The 16,225-nt window shown below is 31.9% G+C and overlaps 3 long non-coding RNA genes across 3 annotated transcripts; 1 reads left to right on the top strand and 2 right to left on the bottom strand.

The window, feature by feature from the left end:
• Positions 1-671: 671 nt before the first annotated feature.
• LOC129001349 (uncharacterized) lies at positions 672-2,053 on the bottom strand. The gene is made up of 4 exons (XR_008491416.1): positions 1,955-2,053; positions 1,662-1,718; positions 1,275-1,348; positions 672-770 (listed from the first exon to the last, which is right to left on the bottom strand). It is a non-coding gene; the product is annotated as an uncharacterized LOC129001349 (long non-coding RNA).
• A 7,119-nt stretch (positions 2,054-9,172) lies between these two features.
• Positions 9,173-10,712, bottom strand: LOC129001364 (uncharacterized). Its single transcript, XR_008491434.1, has 3 exons — positions 10,630-10,712; positions 9,720-9,776; positions 9,173-9,292 (listed from the first exon to the last, which is right to left on the bottom strand). It is a non-coding gene; the product is annotated as an uncharacterized LOC129001364 (long non-coding RNA).
• Positions 10,713-12,481: 1,769 nt separating this feature from the next.
• Positions 12,482-14,729, top strand: LOC129001352 (uncharacterized). The gene is made up of 4 exons (XR_008491423.1): positions 12,482-12,556; positions 13,075-13,131; positions 13,252-13,334; positions 14,621-14,729. It is a non-coding gene; the product is annotated as an uncharacterized LOC129001352 (long non-coding RNA).
• Positions 14,730-16,225: the final 1,496 nt, after the last annotated feature.

The following is a 16,225-nucleotide window of genomic DNA, read 5'->3' as shown; positions in this document are numbered from 1 at the left end:
ATGTTGTTATTTAAGTTGTAAATAAACCATATGTCAAAATATATTAGTACACGCTTTAAAATATGATTTTTTCTTAAGAACTTAATGAAGTTCAAAACGAAGAGTTTGTACTTGACATTTAGTCACAACTTGTAAATGTTATTTTAATTTATTAAATACGTTCACATCACAGGTTTGGTTGTAGCTAATCACCCTCTTGCTTAAATCATAGCTATGAATTTCCTGGCTTTTTCTTGAGTAAACTTTAAGATTTCATATAGAATATAAAATATTGGAAAACTCGAAATTAGATTCAGTTGGTTCAGTCAATAGCATAGCCCTCATCACACTTATATCACACAATTATATCATTTATATTATACAGTATAAGTATCATTATATCACAGTTATACTTTCATCTTATCTTAAGCAAACATTTTTATAGCATTGCATTAAAGAAATTTGAAAAGATTTTAGATAAAAATTCGGTCAAAAAAATTAAGTATGAGAGTGTGAAGGATGCAAATATCATACGAATTTATGCCTAAAATTAAAATTACTTTTAATTTGTTTATCACCATGCACGCTTGGTATTCATTTTACTTTTAGATGACATGATTTGACCATTAAATTATTCTTAATGAGTTTTCAATCTCTTAGTTGACTTTGTTTGGGGCTTAATAAAAATCATATTTTTTATATTTTCATGAAGTTTTATTTCTCTTCATTGCGAAACAGGTACATCTTGCAAAACATCAGGTTCAAGAGTGGACAGGTTTGGCAATCGGGAACTAAACAAACACAATAACAATACGTATTAGTTTACAATTAACTTGTAGGTTAGGTTAGTATAGGTTAGGTTAGGTTAGAATAGGTTAGTTTACTATAGGTAAGGTTACGTAAATATAGGTACGAATAGGTTATTTCTTTTATTTACATGAGATAAAAATTATTACATATTTACATGGTAGTTCTCAGACACTTATAAGAATCCATGTTTTTAGTAAATATGAATCTAGATTTATGTTTATTGCCTTATAAACTTTGGAAAAAACGTATGTAAAACCATTCTTTAAAAGATTATCAGTTTTATTTATCACAAAAACATATTTGAAAAACTAATTAACTTAGAAAAAACAGTAGCACTCAAAGGTAGGCACGCTTAGCAGCTATCGTTATATTTAATTATTTCCTATTTTATTGTTGAACTCATAGTATACTTACATCAACTTCAGTAAGAAGACAATAAATATTAAACGTAGTGTTAAAATGGTTTAGTTATATTTCATACTTACGTCGAGAAATGTCAGAGAGTTAGCTAATGGCGCCATTGTGACTTAGGTGGAGGTGTGGCTTCGGCAACCGTGAACTGAAGCAAAATAAGAGTAATATTACTTTAAACGATATATTTTTGACAGTATTTAATACATATAATAATATTGAGAATATATTTGTTTAGCAAAGGATGGCCTTGATTTGGGTTCTATGTCTGACAAAATATCATTGTATTAATTATGAAAAATTTCATATTAAAAAAGCAAACTGATTTTATTTAAAAAAATAGTATTTGATCGTAAAAGTTAAGAGAAACTGTAGTTAATGCACTTTATTGTACGTAACAGCAACCGTTATGTTGCAATTTAAAATGTTATAATTAGCATGTGTATAAGTTTCATACTTACATCAACGAATGCCATAAAGGTAGCAAGTGCCACGATAAAGGCTGATGCGAATTTCATCTGTAATATGAACGTTATATTAAATACATGTCTTTATTATAAATAGTAGGGAGCATCTAAATACATTGCAAATGTAAAATAAGAAATCAGTGTTAAGTGCTCATTCAATTTTTACTGATTGTAAATTTACTATTGATTCAAAATTATTATACACTAAGTTTATTTAAATATAATATCAATATAAATGATAAAATAACGCTAGTCAAATCATACTATGCTGTAGCTACTTATACTACCTTTACGGTTGTAGAATGAGATACTTGAAGCTCAAAGTCGAATGTTATATCTGTCCTATGGCGGTTTCAATATTTATATGCTTTTCTCAACTGTCATAAAATACATCAGTTGATTCAATAATAATTAATTAGCAGTAAAACCAAGTTAGGTTGTGTATAGCATTGATAAAAATCAGACCTTAACGTTAATTAGTAACACTCTGGTAAAATACAATAGAGTTGGTAATTTATGATTTATGCACAATTAAAAAAAATAAACGGTATCAGCATTCTGAGACATACTTTCTCCCATAAGTTTGTCAACAACCTTTATCATGTGTAAGTGGTGAGGGTTAATACTGTATACGGAAATGGAATTTGTACAATTTTGTTCAGAATATAAGGACTATAACATACTAAATTTGTATTAAAATCATTCGGGCCATTTTTAGGGAAATCCTACTTTTCCGTTATTTTATGGGGATTTGTGGACAAATCCCCATTAAAAATCAAAATTTCTAAAAAATGAAAAAACTATCAAAACTGTAAGAACTATATCATACTATGTTAAATCAAAACCAGACTTTTTTCCAAAATCCTATTTTTCGTTATTTTACGGGGTTTTTATGGGAAAATAACATAGTTTACAATAACTTTTGAACCGTAATTTTACATAAATGGGATTTGTACCATTTTGTTCAGAATTTAAAGGGCTACAACATTTTACATTTTTATCAAAATCGTTCAGGCCATTTTTGAGAAAATCCGATTTTTTCGGTTTTTTATGGGGTTTTATGGGGAAATCCCCATTAAAAAGCTAAATAAAAAAAAAAAATAATAAAAAAAAAAAAAAAAAAAAACGCCTGGATATACCATGGATTAGAACCTACATACCAAATTTTTTATCGAAATCGGACCACAGGTCTAGTCCCTAGCGCTGTACACATCCAGACACACACACACACACACAGACACAGACATCACTTCGAAAACCACTATTTTGTGTCCAGGGGGACCCAAAACGGATATATCCACTCAAAACTCAAACTCGAAAATTTTGATGAAAACAATACCTTTTCCCTATACTATGGTATAGGGGGAGAAAGTAAAAATTAAAGATTTTAACGAATAGCGACGGTAATCAATTGAAGATAACGTCAGTCACAAATTGTATTATGTCAATGTTTTAATAGTTTTAAGTACAAGTTGCCATTTAATAATTATTTGGTTTAATAGAAAATAATATCCCACAAATTACAATAATATGAATATACTATTGAGATCCAAACACAAGTTTCATCCTTCAACAAAAAATGCTTATGCACATGTAATATAAATTGTGTTTTTACTTTCTCCTCCTATACCATAGTATATGGAGAAAGTATTGTTTTCGTCAAAATGTTTGACTTTGAGTTTTGAGTAGATATATTCGTTTAGGGTCCCCCTGAACCCAAAAAAGTGGTTTTCGAAGTTTGTGTGTGTGTGTGTGTGTGTCTGTGTGTCTGGATGTGTACAGAGCTAGGGACTACACCTGTAGTCCGATTTCGATGAAATTTGGTATGTAGGTTCTAATCCATGTTATCTCCAGGTGCTTTTTTCATTTTTTGAAATTTTCATTTTTAATGTGTATTTTCCTATAAAAACCCATAAAAAACCGGAAAAATCGAAATTTCTCAAAAATGGTCCCAACGATTTCGATAAAAATTTAGTATGTTGCAGCCCTTTTAACTCTGAACAAAATGGTACAATTCCCATTTCTTTAAGAATTACGGTTGAAAAGTTATTGTAAATTACGTTATTTTCCCATAAAACCCCATAAAACAACGGAAAAATCGGATTTTCACAAAAATGGCCCGAGCGATTTGGATAAAAATTTAGTATGTTATAGTCCTTTAAATTCTGATCAAAATTGTAACAATCCCATTTCCGAATATTTACTCTCACCGCTTACACATGATAAATGTTGTTGGCAAACTTATAGTAAAAAGCATGTGTCGGAATGCTGATATCGTTTATTTCTCAAGCGTTTACTTATCAAAGACGTTTTATTCGTTCTCTGGACGCAACGAAGCGTCTGGTGAGGTTTGTGGACGGCTGGAACTCTCTCCGACACACAAACATCTAGTTGCCTTTATTTTATTTTTTATTTTGATTTTGATTCGATTTTCAGTGAGACGACTGTTTCACCCCTCTTTTCGTCACTTTCAAACCAATCTCGTTACTAGATGGTTACTAGCACAATCCTGAAGAAATGCTATATCTATTTTATTGATCAACTTTGAATTCAGCTGACTTGGTCACTAACAAAACTCTACAAAACATCAAATGTAATTTGCAATGACTCTTCATTTATAATTATACTCACCTAATCCGAACATAAGTAGTCCCGATCTGTTAAAATCGTCATGCACTTAAATTGCTGATTTAAAATATGAAACTCTAAATTACTATTATTGAGTTAACAATCACTCACTTTATATACTACTAGCTGTAACCCGCGGGCTTTGCCCCGTTTAACTTCTTAATTTTCAAGATGATCTCGTTCGCATGGCTCAATCACGTCCTGGTTGAAGTTCGTTCGCTACGCTCACTAACCTTTAGGTTGGAGCTCGTTCGCTACGCTCACTAACCTTTAGGTTGGAGCTCGTTCGCTGCGCTCACTTGCCTTCAGGTTAGCTCGTTCGCTACGCTCACTTGCTTTCAGGTTAGCTCGTTCACTACGCTAACTCGCCTCCAGGTCGCCACTGGGGCGGAGCCGATTGGACGGATTACGAAATTGATGGTGTATAAACATATTCCATGAAATTCTACACGTATGTACCAAGTTTCGTGGCAATCGGTTCAGCGGTGTCTGAGTTTATCACTGCCAAATATATATATATACAAACATCCTCTTTTATACTTATAGACTAGTTACCTATAACCTGTTGCTCCTATTCGAGTATTATTGGCGTTATAAAACATTCATAATTTCTGAAAAGAGTCGACTCACGATGTACATAAAAGTTCGATATAATCAAAATTGCTTGTAAATATCTTATAATGTTTCAAAAGCTGTAACTGATCTTTTGAGTTTTCTACAAACGTTTTCTACTGATAGCCGCATTAGGCTGTCCATAATAACGATTATAAATTAAAAAAAAAACTTCATTTCTATTTCTTCTACTTGGTGGTCTATGACTTTGCTATGTTTCCATAGTTTGCAAATTGGCTCTTTCAATGATTGCTAAAGAAATGCAACACAGTGTAAATTTAGTTTTCTTTTTAGTTTTAGTACAGTATATCAAATTGTCCAGGCTTGCTTGTTTTCTTTTTCTCTTGTAATATTAACGCCAACCCAAATTCGAATAGTAATATTTCATTTCATTTAAGTCAGTAAATGTTTAAAGCACACGTTTCCTTATGTTTCTACAGGGTGGGACAATGAAAGCACCCCCAATTTATAAGCTGTACAAACTCAATAATATTCACCCTATAGATATAAATAGCACATCAAAACACAGCTTATCTTTTGCCATTTTAACTTAACAAAGTCATTTTTCCATTTCTTGAGAACAAAATGCTGCAAGTGACGTCCTTGTCCTACTCGACATTCCTTCTAAGGCACAACCCCATCAAATACTCCTCCAGCATTTCTTCAGGTTCACTTTAGTTTTTGGACGATTCTTAGCTTCTTGAAAAACCTCGAACTTCAAGTAGCTTACTAGAAAACCCCCCCCCCCCCTCCCAAAAAAGGAGCCAACGTAAAGCTTTCAACGACAAAAACTTCCTGGAAAATCCCGTTGGACTTTGAGTTACTGCGACTCGCACTCTTTCAACATTTGCTGGTATACAAAGAGTTTTGTGGCACCCACCGCTTATTTTTTTAGGTTTAAGCGTTTATCCTAAATAATTTGACCCTGTTCACCATTGTTTTCCAATCGGGAACAGTGCCATGTTGACAAAGGATGGGATGTGGTCCAAAAAATCTCTGGGTTTTTGCACAAGAATCACTATTTTTTAAATAGGTTTCCACATAAAAATCTCAGTGTTAATAGCCTCAGGCATAATATTTACTAAAATGGCATAGTTTAATAGATGTTATAAGCACAGCTGATCATTCGTTGTTGCAACAATTAACATGTGGCAGCTAAAACAAATTGTGGCGTTCTCATTGCCTCACCCTGTACTAAAATAGTGAAATTGTCTATCTGATCACAAAGTAAACAAATGTGTTCTTCTTTAGGATAAAAGCGGAACTTTTTAGCCACTGGGGCAGACCCCCAAGGGGTTTTTTCAAGAATGAAAGGTCAGTTGGCAAAACTACACACCTAGACAAACATTTTGGTATATGTTATGCAGGATAAAATCTTAAAACAAAAAAGCCTTATTTGTCACAATGTTTCATGTAGCGTATTAATAATATAGATAGATGGATTCGGGATTAAATAAAAATGCTTTCTTATTTGTAGAGTTTTATTTTTTATTAATCATGTACTGCCCACAAGGACTAAATCTATCTCCTTCTATGACGTGATCAGGTATGTGGTTTCGTGTACTAAAAAGACATAAAGACAATATTACTTTTAAATCAAGTTTTTTTCAGATTTTTGCATTGAATAAGAGTGCATTGATTGTGAATGCATATTCTTAATAACCATTGGGGTAATCTTGACTTGAATTCTTTACTTATCATTGAATTGCCTTATTAAAAAGAATTGGAAACGCTTTAAAAACGTTACTGAAAATGCAAGGTGATTTTATTTTACACAATACAACAATGTTAACATTGAATTCGAATTGATACATTTCTGTTAAAATACTTGTCATTTAAAATATTATACTATAATAAATAATCTGCTCTTATTCATACAAATTTAAGATGTTGTTAATTGACATAACCCTAGAATGAACAGAACAAGAAGCTGGTATATATTAGTAAATATAATGTTAAATGTGTAAGTTTTATACTTACATCGACGAATGTATAAAATGTAGCAAGTGCCACGATAAAAGCTGATGCAAAATTCATCAGTAATAAACCTTAAGTTACTGTAAATACATGTCTAGACTTAGGGATGTACCATAATAGTTAGGAAGCATCTAAATACATTGCATCGTCATACTGTCCACATTCTATTTCAAAATTAAAATGGAGGGTTTAGTGTTAATTCAAGTTTTCATTGATTTTGGCTTACATTCAAATATTGATTAAAAATTAGGATACAAAAATGTTTTGTTTATATTAGACTACTAAATATGTTGAAATCATGCTATAATAAAAAAAAGATTTTAAGATTTGTGTATTTTAAACCATTTGGTCACCATGTTTGAGTCTCAGTGACAAAAGTAAGTTGGCCGCCTTGGAAGAAATCAATTTTCACGTTCCAAGACACAATTCACGCAGCACTCTATTATTTACCCCTCGTTACTCTCGTACCAATCTTGGATTCAATTCCCTACTAAATGTAATGTCTCGTACTTGTAATGCCTATCAGTTTGATATATTTTACTTATCACTAAACATTTTTAATGTGTGTTTTTCAAATTAATTCAAACTTTCTTATCAACGTTACCTAATATTTTTTATAAATAGTGCCTATTTATTTGTTATATTATATTTATTATATTTAATTCATGACCATCAGTATTACTTTAGTTAGTATACATTCTCTTGTTACTGTATATTTTAAATATTATATGATTTTTTTATTTATATTTTATATTCTTGTATTTATAATTTGAGAGAAATGCCCCTTCGATCCAAGAGGACTCCGTCTCGGGCTAAGTCACTCATACCAACACAACGGTTTGGATCTACAAAATAAAAGCCAAAATACTTACACATGAGATCCAGTTGAAAATTAAAATCATGTAAAGGTTGAAAAGGAATTTCAAGGTGGGTTAAAACTCTACTGAGTACAATTTTAACTTTTGGAAATCATGTCTTGACCATCCATTTGAGTATACCATCCATCTGCCATTGATGCAAACACTCTCTCTTACCATGCCCGCTGTTGTAACCTGGACCTTCCCTAAAGCCCATCTTTAAATTATTACAACCAACATGAAGGTAAATCATGTTTGTAATAATTTAAAGAGGGGATTATGGAGAGGGCCAGGTTACAACGGCGGGTATGGCAAATACAAATACAAATTGTTAGGTAAAACCATTTACTCCTTTTGTTACAATCAATGTTTGATGCACAAGTACATCTCATACTCCATCACAAGCTCACACTTTTAATACTGTATTATGTAAATGGGGATTTATGGCCAAACGTCGATTAATTAATTCCAACCACAATATAAATCTCTTTTTTGGGGAAGTTTTTTTTTTTAGGATGTGAAGGTTGGTATAAGTGAGACACTACTTTATGGTAGTTTTCCACATATTCTCTATTTCTTCAGATAATTATTTTAAGTATAAAGTACATTGAGTAAGTAAATTGAGGGTAAAAGGACTAACGATTAAAATCTTATTATGTAAGCTGTAAATAAACTATATGTTATACCTTATTAGTACACGCTTAAAATATTGCTTGTATGGACGAACTAAAAATGAAAGTTCAAAATGAAGAATTTGTACTCGACATTAAGTCACAACTTGTAAATGCTGTTTTAAATCTTTAGCAATAATATGTTCACATTATGGGTTTGGTTGAATCTAATCACCATTTTGCTTAAATAATAGCAATGCATTTGCTGGTTTATACCTGAACAAAATTTTTAGATTTCATATAGTATATAAACTATAGGAAAACTCAAAATTGGATTGAGCTTGTTCAGTCAATAGCACAGCTCACTTTACACTTATATCACATAATTATATTATATAAGTGTCATTATATCAAACTTATAATTTTCACCTATCTTAAGACAACATTTCGATGCCATTGCATTAAAGGAGTTTCTAAATATTTAAATTAAATTTTCCTATTCTCAACCCATAAGGCGAGTGTTAAATTTCTCACAATTTAAATTCAGGTAGAGTAAAGTCCTTTAGTCCGATTAAATGATGTACCCTTCCCATAGTAGGTTACTACGACTGTGCTGAATTTCATGCGGATCGCTTCAGCTGTTCAGGAGTATTTGTGAAACAAAAGCAGGGTTGTAGTTAAGAGTAGGAGTATCATTTTCTTGAACAAGGAAGAACGTTATCTACTGATAACTAGCCAAGTTTAGAATATGACAAAAGTGTCCACGAGCAGCATAAGGGTTTGACTTGTAGGTGTTAGGAATAAATACTCATTAACATCATAATTTCAACTCTCAGTAAGTTTTATTTCTCTTCATTGCGAAACAAGTTAACCATAAATAACATCAGGTCTAGGAGGTATAACCTCCAAAAGGCTTAGGTTCAGGTTTGGCGATCGTGAGCTAAACAGAAACAAGAACAATAAGTTACTTAGATCTACCAAATATAGGATATAAATATGTCAATTTTAAATACCGATATACTATTTCAATGTTTTTATCAAATGTTATTCTTACTCTGTGTGTGTTCCCAAACAAAACATCAAGGAAACACTTATAAAAACTTACAACACTACAACTTATAACACTTGGAAAAGCAAGGTAATTTTTATTTCCACTAATAAGATATTTCAACAATAATAAGCATTGGCGACATTTAGAAAACAGTACCGGTAGCTAAAACGCTTGAAAATAAAAACTGCTATCGTTTTACTAGAATTAGTAAAAGTTTTATTATATTGACTTCACCCAGAACGTAACTTGTCTCTAGCAATATGTCAGTAAATATTACTAAATTTACTACTACATGATGTTTAATTTGTATACTTACATCGACGAATGCCAGAAAGGTAGCAAGTGCCACGATGAAAGCAGATGCGAATTTCATCTGAAATAAACTTAACATTATGTACATGTCTGGACTTGGGGACACTAAGAAGTCAGTGTTTAGTTTTGATTCAAATTTTCATTTACTTTGAATTACATCATGTATTTCTTCAGGGTGACAATTAAGTCTTACATTATTACTAGTAATTATAAGCTACTTTTTGTGCAGAAAATCGGATGTTACCTATGGGGGACGGCCCATAGGTAGTAAGTTGAAAATGGTAATGGTAAGCATAGGTTGATATAGAGATCAAATTAAAGGTATTTTTGAACTCAACATAATGCCGCAAACCGGACCTAAAATGGACAATAGAGTCATAAATGAGAGCTGTTTAAATAGTCATTGAATTTGCAATGCTATTACACGCAACCATTTTAGGGGGGCGCCCGCTATATGATGAAAGATTTTTTTTACATAAACATAGGTATATATGCATAATAAATTAAAGGTTCTTATAAATGGAATAAAATGCTGCATTGAGTTCAAAAGAATAACTTGGAAAAAAGGCAGTCGTTAATATATTCAAAAAGGCAGATTTAATAAATCTTTGTTCGGGTGCCATTTTAGACTCGGTTGTCTATTTCAGGTCCGGTTTGCGGAATTGTTTTTAGTTCAGTGTGACTTTTAATTTAAAGTACATATCAGCCTATGCTTACCTTTAAGAATTTCAACTTACTCCCAATGGGCCATCCCTCATATGTGACATCTGATCACCATGTTCACAAAAAAGTAACCCTATATAAATGTGTTTCTATAATAATCTTATTTAAATATTAGATTGCTAAGGGTACATGCTAAAATACGCTATTGTCAAGAATCAAATCATCATATGCTATAGTAAATCATAATTTACCTTTATTGTTGTTGAACGAGATACTTGAAGATTCTTGTTGTAATTTATAACAGCTGTCCTCTGCTGGTTTAAATATTTATACGTGTTCTTAAATTATCATTTAATACATCAAGTGATCTAATAGTAATTAATGAGCAGTATTAATCATGCATTGTGTTAAAAGTTAAATGAATTTAATAATTAATTGGGATATATACAAATCAGACCGTGAGGTAAATCAATAACACAATTATTTTGACAACAGACAATAAAAGATAATTGATTATTTATGCACAATTGGTCTGAATCATTAAACACTTTCACGAATGCTGAGGATATTTTACTATGGATATACCCAGAGCTGGAGGAAAAATCTAATTAAATATACAGCAGCATGTGTAACTCACTGGTTCATTGACTGATCAGGTAAAAAATTCTAACATACTTCTAGAAGAGCTAGGGACCTGAAATTTGGCATAATTATAAGTGTTGTCTGTTGCGGCTCAATCGTAGGTTTAACCAAGAAACGGAGAGCACCTACAGTCCCTTATTTTCAACGATCTACAACTTTGTGATTTACAGTAACATTTTTCCCCATCTTCACTCCTTCATCCCCAAATTCACGCTTGAACTTGAAATGTTGCCTTTATTTCCCTGTTTTGGTGGTTTCGGCTGCCCTGGAGTAGGCTAAAAATGTGTTCGACATGTTTGACCTAACACTTTTTTTAATTTTTTTGACTGAAGTTAATTCTTAACCGATTTTGGAAATTTTAACTACCCTACTCAACCCTCAAATCTGAGGGGATGATTTTCGTAAAAGAAATCCCGATTTTGAAGTTTTCCTTCAATTTAAAATTCCACAAACGTAAGATTATATCAAATCAATCTAATGTTTCGTACATAAATTTTTTAGTGTACATTTTGTTCCGTTGCGCCTTTCACGTATCTCTATTCTCTGTTGTCAGCTCGGTGGTCAGCTGTTTCAGATTAGATAACTGTGTTGAAAAGGAAGTGGTACATGAACTGTAATTTATCGTTCATGGTAAATTTTTTTTCATTCTTCGTCTTTGTTCATTTTATATATAGCTCATTCTCCTTGAGTGTGTTTAATGTACCTTTCCTGCAATAATGTAGAATTTCTAATGTAGAATTGCCAGCCTTAACATCGCTCATTGAGTGATAAAAATCTAAAAGGTGTTTAACTGATTGTAAAACAATTATAAGATGAATTAATTATTTTATATGGTAACCCTACATTCGGTAGCTCAAACAGTTTGGTAATAACTAATAAAGCAGCCGTGTTGATTGTTGTGCTGATCGAAAACGGACTTATTCTTAAATAAGCTTTAAGTTGTGTTTTCTTGACAATCATATTTTTCGATCAAGAAGAGGCTAAGGTTGTTTTGCTATTAAGTCAACATAAAACATTGACTCTAGTAGTTTGACAAAATGGTTGTTTCTTTTATTTATATTTTTAGGTTTTAGAACTTAAAACATAATTCGATGATTATATGTACACAAGATATCTAGTAGTTAAAACATATGAGAACTTATTCAAACATTTTGAAATTGATACTTGGTACTTTGTACATTTAACGATATCAGTAAATCTTTTTTGCATAGTAAATTGTCCTGATATAAATGAAAAATTTTAAATATTTAGTTAAATCCTTCATAAATCTTAAGTAATATGATTTATTAGTTCAGAGAAAACAGAATGACAGAATTTAAATGACCTTTTGTCAATGGTTAATAACCATAACTAATGAATACAACGCTCTGATTTTTAGTTACATTGTATGGCGTTTTACTTACTTGTTATCACCAATTAATTTTTAACGATTGGATCGGCTGATATGTTTTATGTCGATCAAAATAGGTATATAAACATGTAAACTTCTAGAGGACACATATCACTTCTAACTTTAAACCCCAACCAACTGCAAAGGTAAGATTAAAACCATAGTGTATTTATTGTAACAGTTTATAATGGGACTATTTAAACATATCCAGTGGTATCATATTTAAATTTATAAATTTTCTCAATTGTTCCTAACAATCAATTTAAATTAGTGTCAAAATTTTTTCAAACTGAAAATTTAAACATTGATCATTGGCGTCTATTTAGATTCGCATTGTTGTTTTCAGTTTTGTTTCATGAGTACTTTATAAAGTTTTCATCTTTAAATTACAAACTATATGAATGATGATCAAGCTACGAAAGTTAAAATATTTTTAGGTCACTTTTTACGTTTATTTCAACCCTCGTAAAATTGAATTTTAAGATAAAAATAGTTCTTAGTGTAAACATTTATAGATGATAAGAATGAAAAAAAAATTATAAAAAATGGGTGTGCTATGTAATATAGTACCGAACAAATGCACATACTGTATGTGGTTAAATATCAATTGTTGTTTGTTGAAAAATTAATACAACTGGCCATTAAATCAAAAGATTTATTACAGATGTCTTTCGCATCAGCTGCCATCGTGGCACTTGCTTCCATTCTGGCATTCGTCGATGTAAGTATAAAAAAAACTAATTTTGGTACTTTATTTAGTAATATTCACTGATTTGCTGGCATGACTATATATTTATCTTAGGAAAATTAAAGTCTGTAACATTTTTTTATTTCTTTTCAGTTGACGGTTGCCAAACCTGAACCGCAGCATAAAGGAAACCACTCCTCCTGGCGGCACTAACTACCTCTCTGGTATTGGTCAATGTAAGTATGCAACTTAAACAACATGTTATACTACATTTAGTTATACTTACTAACTCCTCGCCTTATTAATCTTAGTACTGGCTGAAGTCAATGAATATAATCATAAATTTGTTAACGAATACAGTGAAGTGTTTTATTACTGATTTTCAGAATTTCACCTGTAATCATTATAAGTCGTTAAATATGTGAATTGTGTGAAATTAAATCACCTTTCTTTTTGAGTATGGTTTCATAAGTTTTTCCTTTTTGGTATAGAGGGTAATGAACCCAAATCAAGGCAAACCTTTGCAAAAACTTGAACTATGCGTATACAGAGTAGGTAGATATCCTTTGGAAGTAATGTTTTAAGTACAATTAAGTGTTGCTGTTTTTGTTCCCTCATGAAAACTGTCAATACTTTAGTATATACTGTATTTTTGATAATAAGTTTGTCCCACTGTAGTTAATGTCAGCAGTGGATAACGTTAAATAATTTTTAAATCGGCTATATCTGTTATAGAGGCCAATTTTACCTATTTCAAAACATTTTGATGGTATAAAATGAACCCTGCGTGTTTAAAATATACAGGGTGTCCCAGAACTCTCTACCAATACCTTAGGGCATTGTTCCTGAGTAAAAAATGTTTATATAAATATCATATTTAAATTTTCCGGAAGTCCTTAGTTACTCACACAGCCACCATTTTGTTTTGTTCACTTATTAATAAAAAAAGTTTAAGATACCAAATTGAAACTTTGCAAAAACAGTTTATAAGAACTATGCGAAGCTACAAAAAAATATGACTATTTAAAAAATTAATTAAACAAAATGGTGGCCATTAACATTTTTTCCATAATAAATAAAAACCGTTGATTTTACACAAGTTTTAAGTAGCCGCCATTTTGTTTTATGAATTTGAAAAGCTGTCATATGTTTTTGTAGTTTTGTCTGGTTGTTATAAATGTTTGTGCATATCTAGACATATCTTTACTAGTTTCGTATGTTAAACTACTTTTTAGAAGAAACAATTATTGAGTGAAAAAACAAAATGGTGGCTGTGTGCGGACTTAAGAATATGACCAGACAGTTAGAATATGATATTTAGATACATTTATTACTCAGGAACAATGTCCTAACATATTGGTAAGGAGGTTCGGGACACCCTGTAAATTTTTATAGGCGTTTTGCCAATGATAAACACGTGAACACAAGGTAAGTATTCGCCTTCTGCAACAAAAATGGATTATATAGATTATAATGTTGAATATATTTAGATGAAACTAAATGTATTATTGTGTCTGTTTAGTGCACGATTGGCGAACCTGAACCAGAACCTACTATAATAGTTAAAAATAAAAAGTGAACAATGTTATCTGAAAGGAGTTTGTGACGAATAAATCATCAAGAAAATAAAAGTTTATGTTTTCATTCTATCCCCAACAACTTTGTGTAAACTATGTGTTTTTACTTACTTGTAGTGACGAAGAATGCATATCTGTAATATAAATGTGAAAATGGTCAAAACACGTTATTTTCTCCTGTCTAGTACAACACCATAAGTTTGTTAGAACGAGTCATTTGGAAGCCCAATGACAAAATGAGTCATTTTATTTATTTAATCATTCCGACGGCAAGCGCCATTTTACAAAATAATACATTGACAAGATTTACATGCAACAAGATAATACAATAGAAAACACCAATAAATGAGTAAGAAGTTTGGTGGTGGTGGTGGACAGTTTGAGTAAAATTGCAACAGTTACAACATTGTGAAAAAAAGTTGCAATAACAAGAAACAGTGTAGATAATTGACATCAATAACAATAACAAGAAACAGTGTAAGCAATTGACATCAATAACAATAACAAGAAACAGGGTGAATAATAAACGTCAATAACAATAACAAGAAACAGTGTAAATAATTAACTACAATAACAATAAGTGTGAATAATTAACATCAATAACAATCAGTAATCATAAAAATGACAACATTGTAAATAATTAACATTAATAAATTTACTATACATAACAATAATAGACTATGGCAATAGATAACAATATAATAAACTGTGAAAAAGCTAACGTAACATAAAAACAAAACTATATAACAAAAGGATGGATCTGGAGGGAGAAAAACCTTTTGATAGAATGCTGACAACAAGACATTTCATCACTTAACACTGTCAAGCGTGTGGCCCTCTAAGGCCCCGGCCACACGAGGCGGTTTAACCGCGCGAAGTTAAGGGCTTCGACAACACATTGAATCAAATGAGAGTGGCCATACGAGGCGAAGTTTAGCCGCATGTGCGGTTGAGCCGCAACATGTCGTCCCCCGACCGCGCGAAGTTAAGCCGCGTTGGAGGGGATGACACACGTAGTCTTATGAGAGTGGCCACACGATACGGTTCGACCGCGCGGCAGCCGCGCTTATTGGAGATATTCTTCGGACATTACCAGTGGTTTTTGAGTTTGTTTTTTGTATTTTTTACCGGTCGTGTGGTGTTCAAACAATGTTTGATACATATGAACTCCGAACTATGGTTTCGCATGTGCTCGTAAAAGGTTTGGAACACAAAAAATTGTTTTTCCGTTATGAAGGGATGGACCCAATGATTTATGTTAACGTTCCAGATCACCACACGCTTTTAATGCACAAACTAACATAAGTGTTTCGCCCATGACTAAAAAGAGTGAACTGAACTATGTTTTAATAGAGTACTGATACTGTAAAAACCAAACAGGAAGCAGTTCACCCGCCCCGTGTGGCCAGGCACTTCGCGCGGCTTAACTTCGCGCGAATATAAGCCGCGCGGCTTAAATTCGCCTCGTGTGGCCGGGGCCTAAAGGCACCACCAAGGAACTCCAAGAGCACAAATCCCATCACTTGACACGAATCAGCACTTCCCGGCAC

Source organism: Macrosteles quadrilineatus, unplaced genomic scaffold (assembly GCF_028750875.1).
Source record: "Macrosteles quadrilineatus isolate MER2022 unplaced genomic scaffold, UCM_ALF_1.0 Scaffold_8__2_contigs__length_117827958, whole genome shotgun sequence".
Lineage (NCBI taxonomy): Eukaryota > Metazoa > Arthropoda > Insecta > Hemiptera > Cicadellidae > Macrosteles > Macrosteles quadrilineatus.
This window is presented reverse-complemented; position numbering and strand designations above follow the sequence as displayed.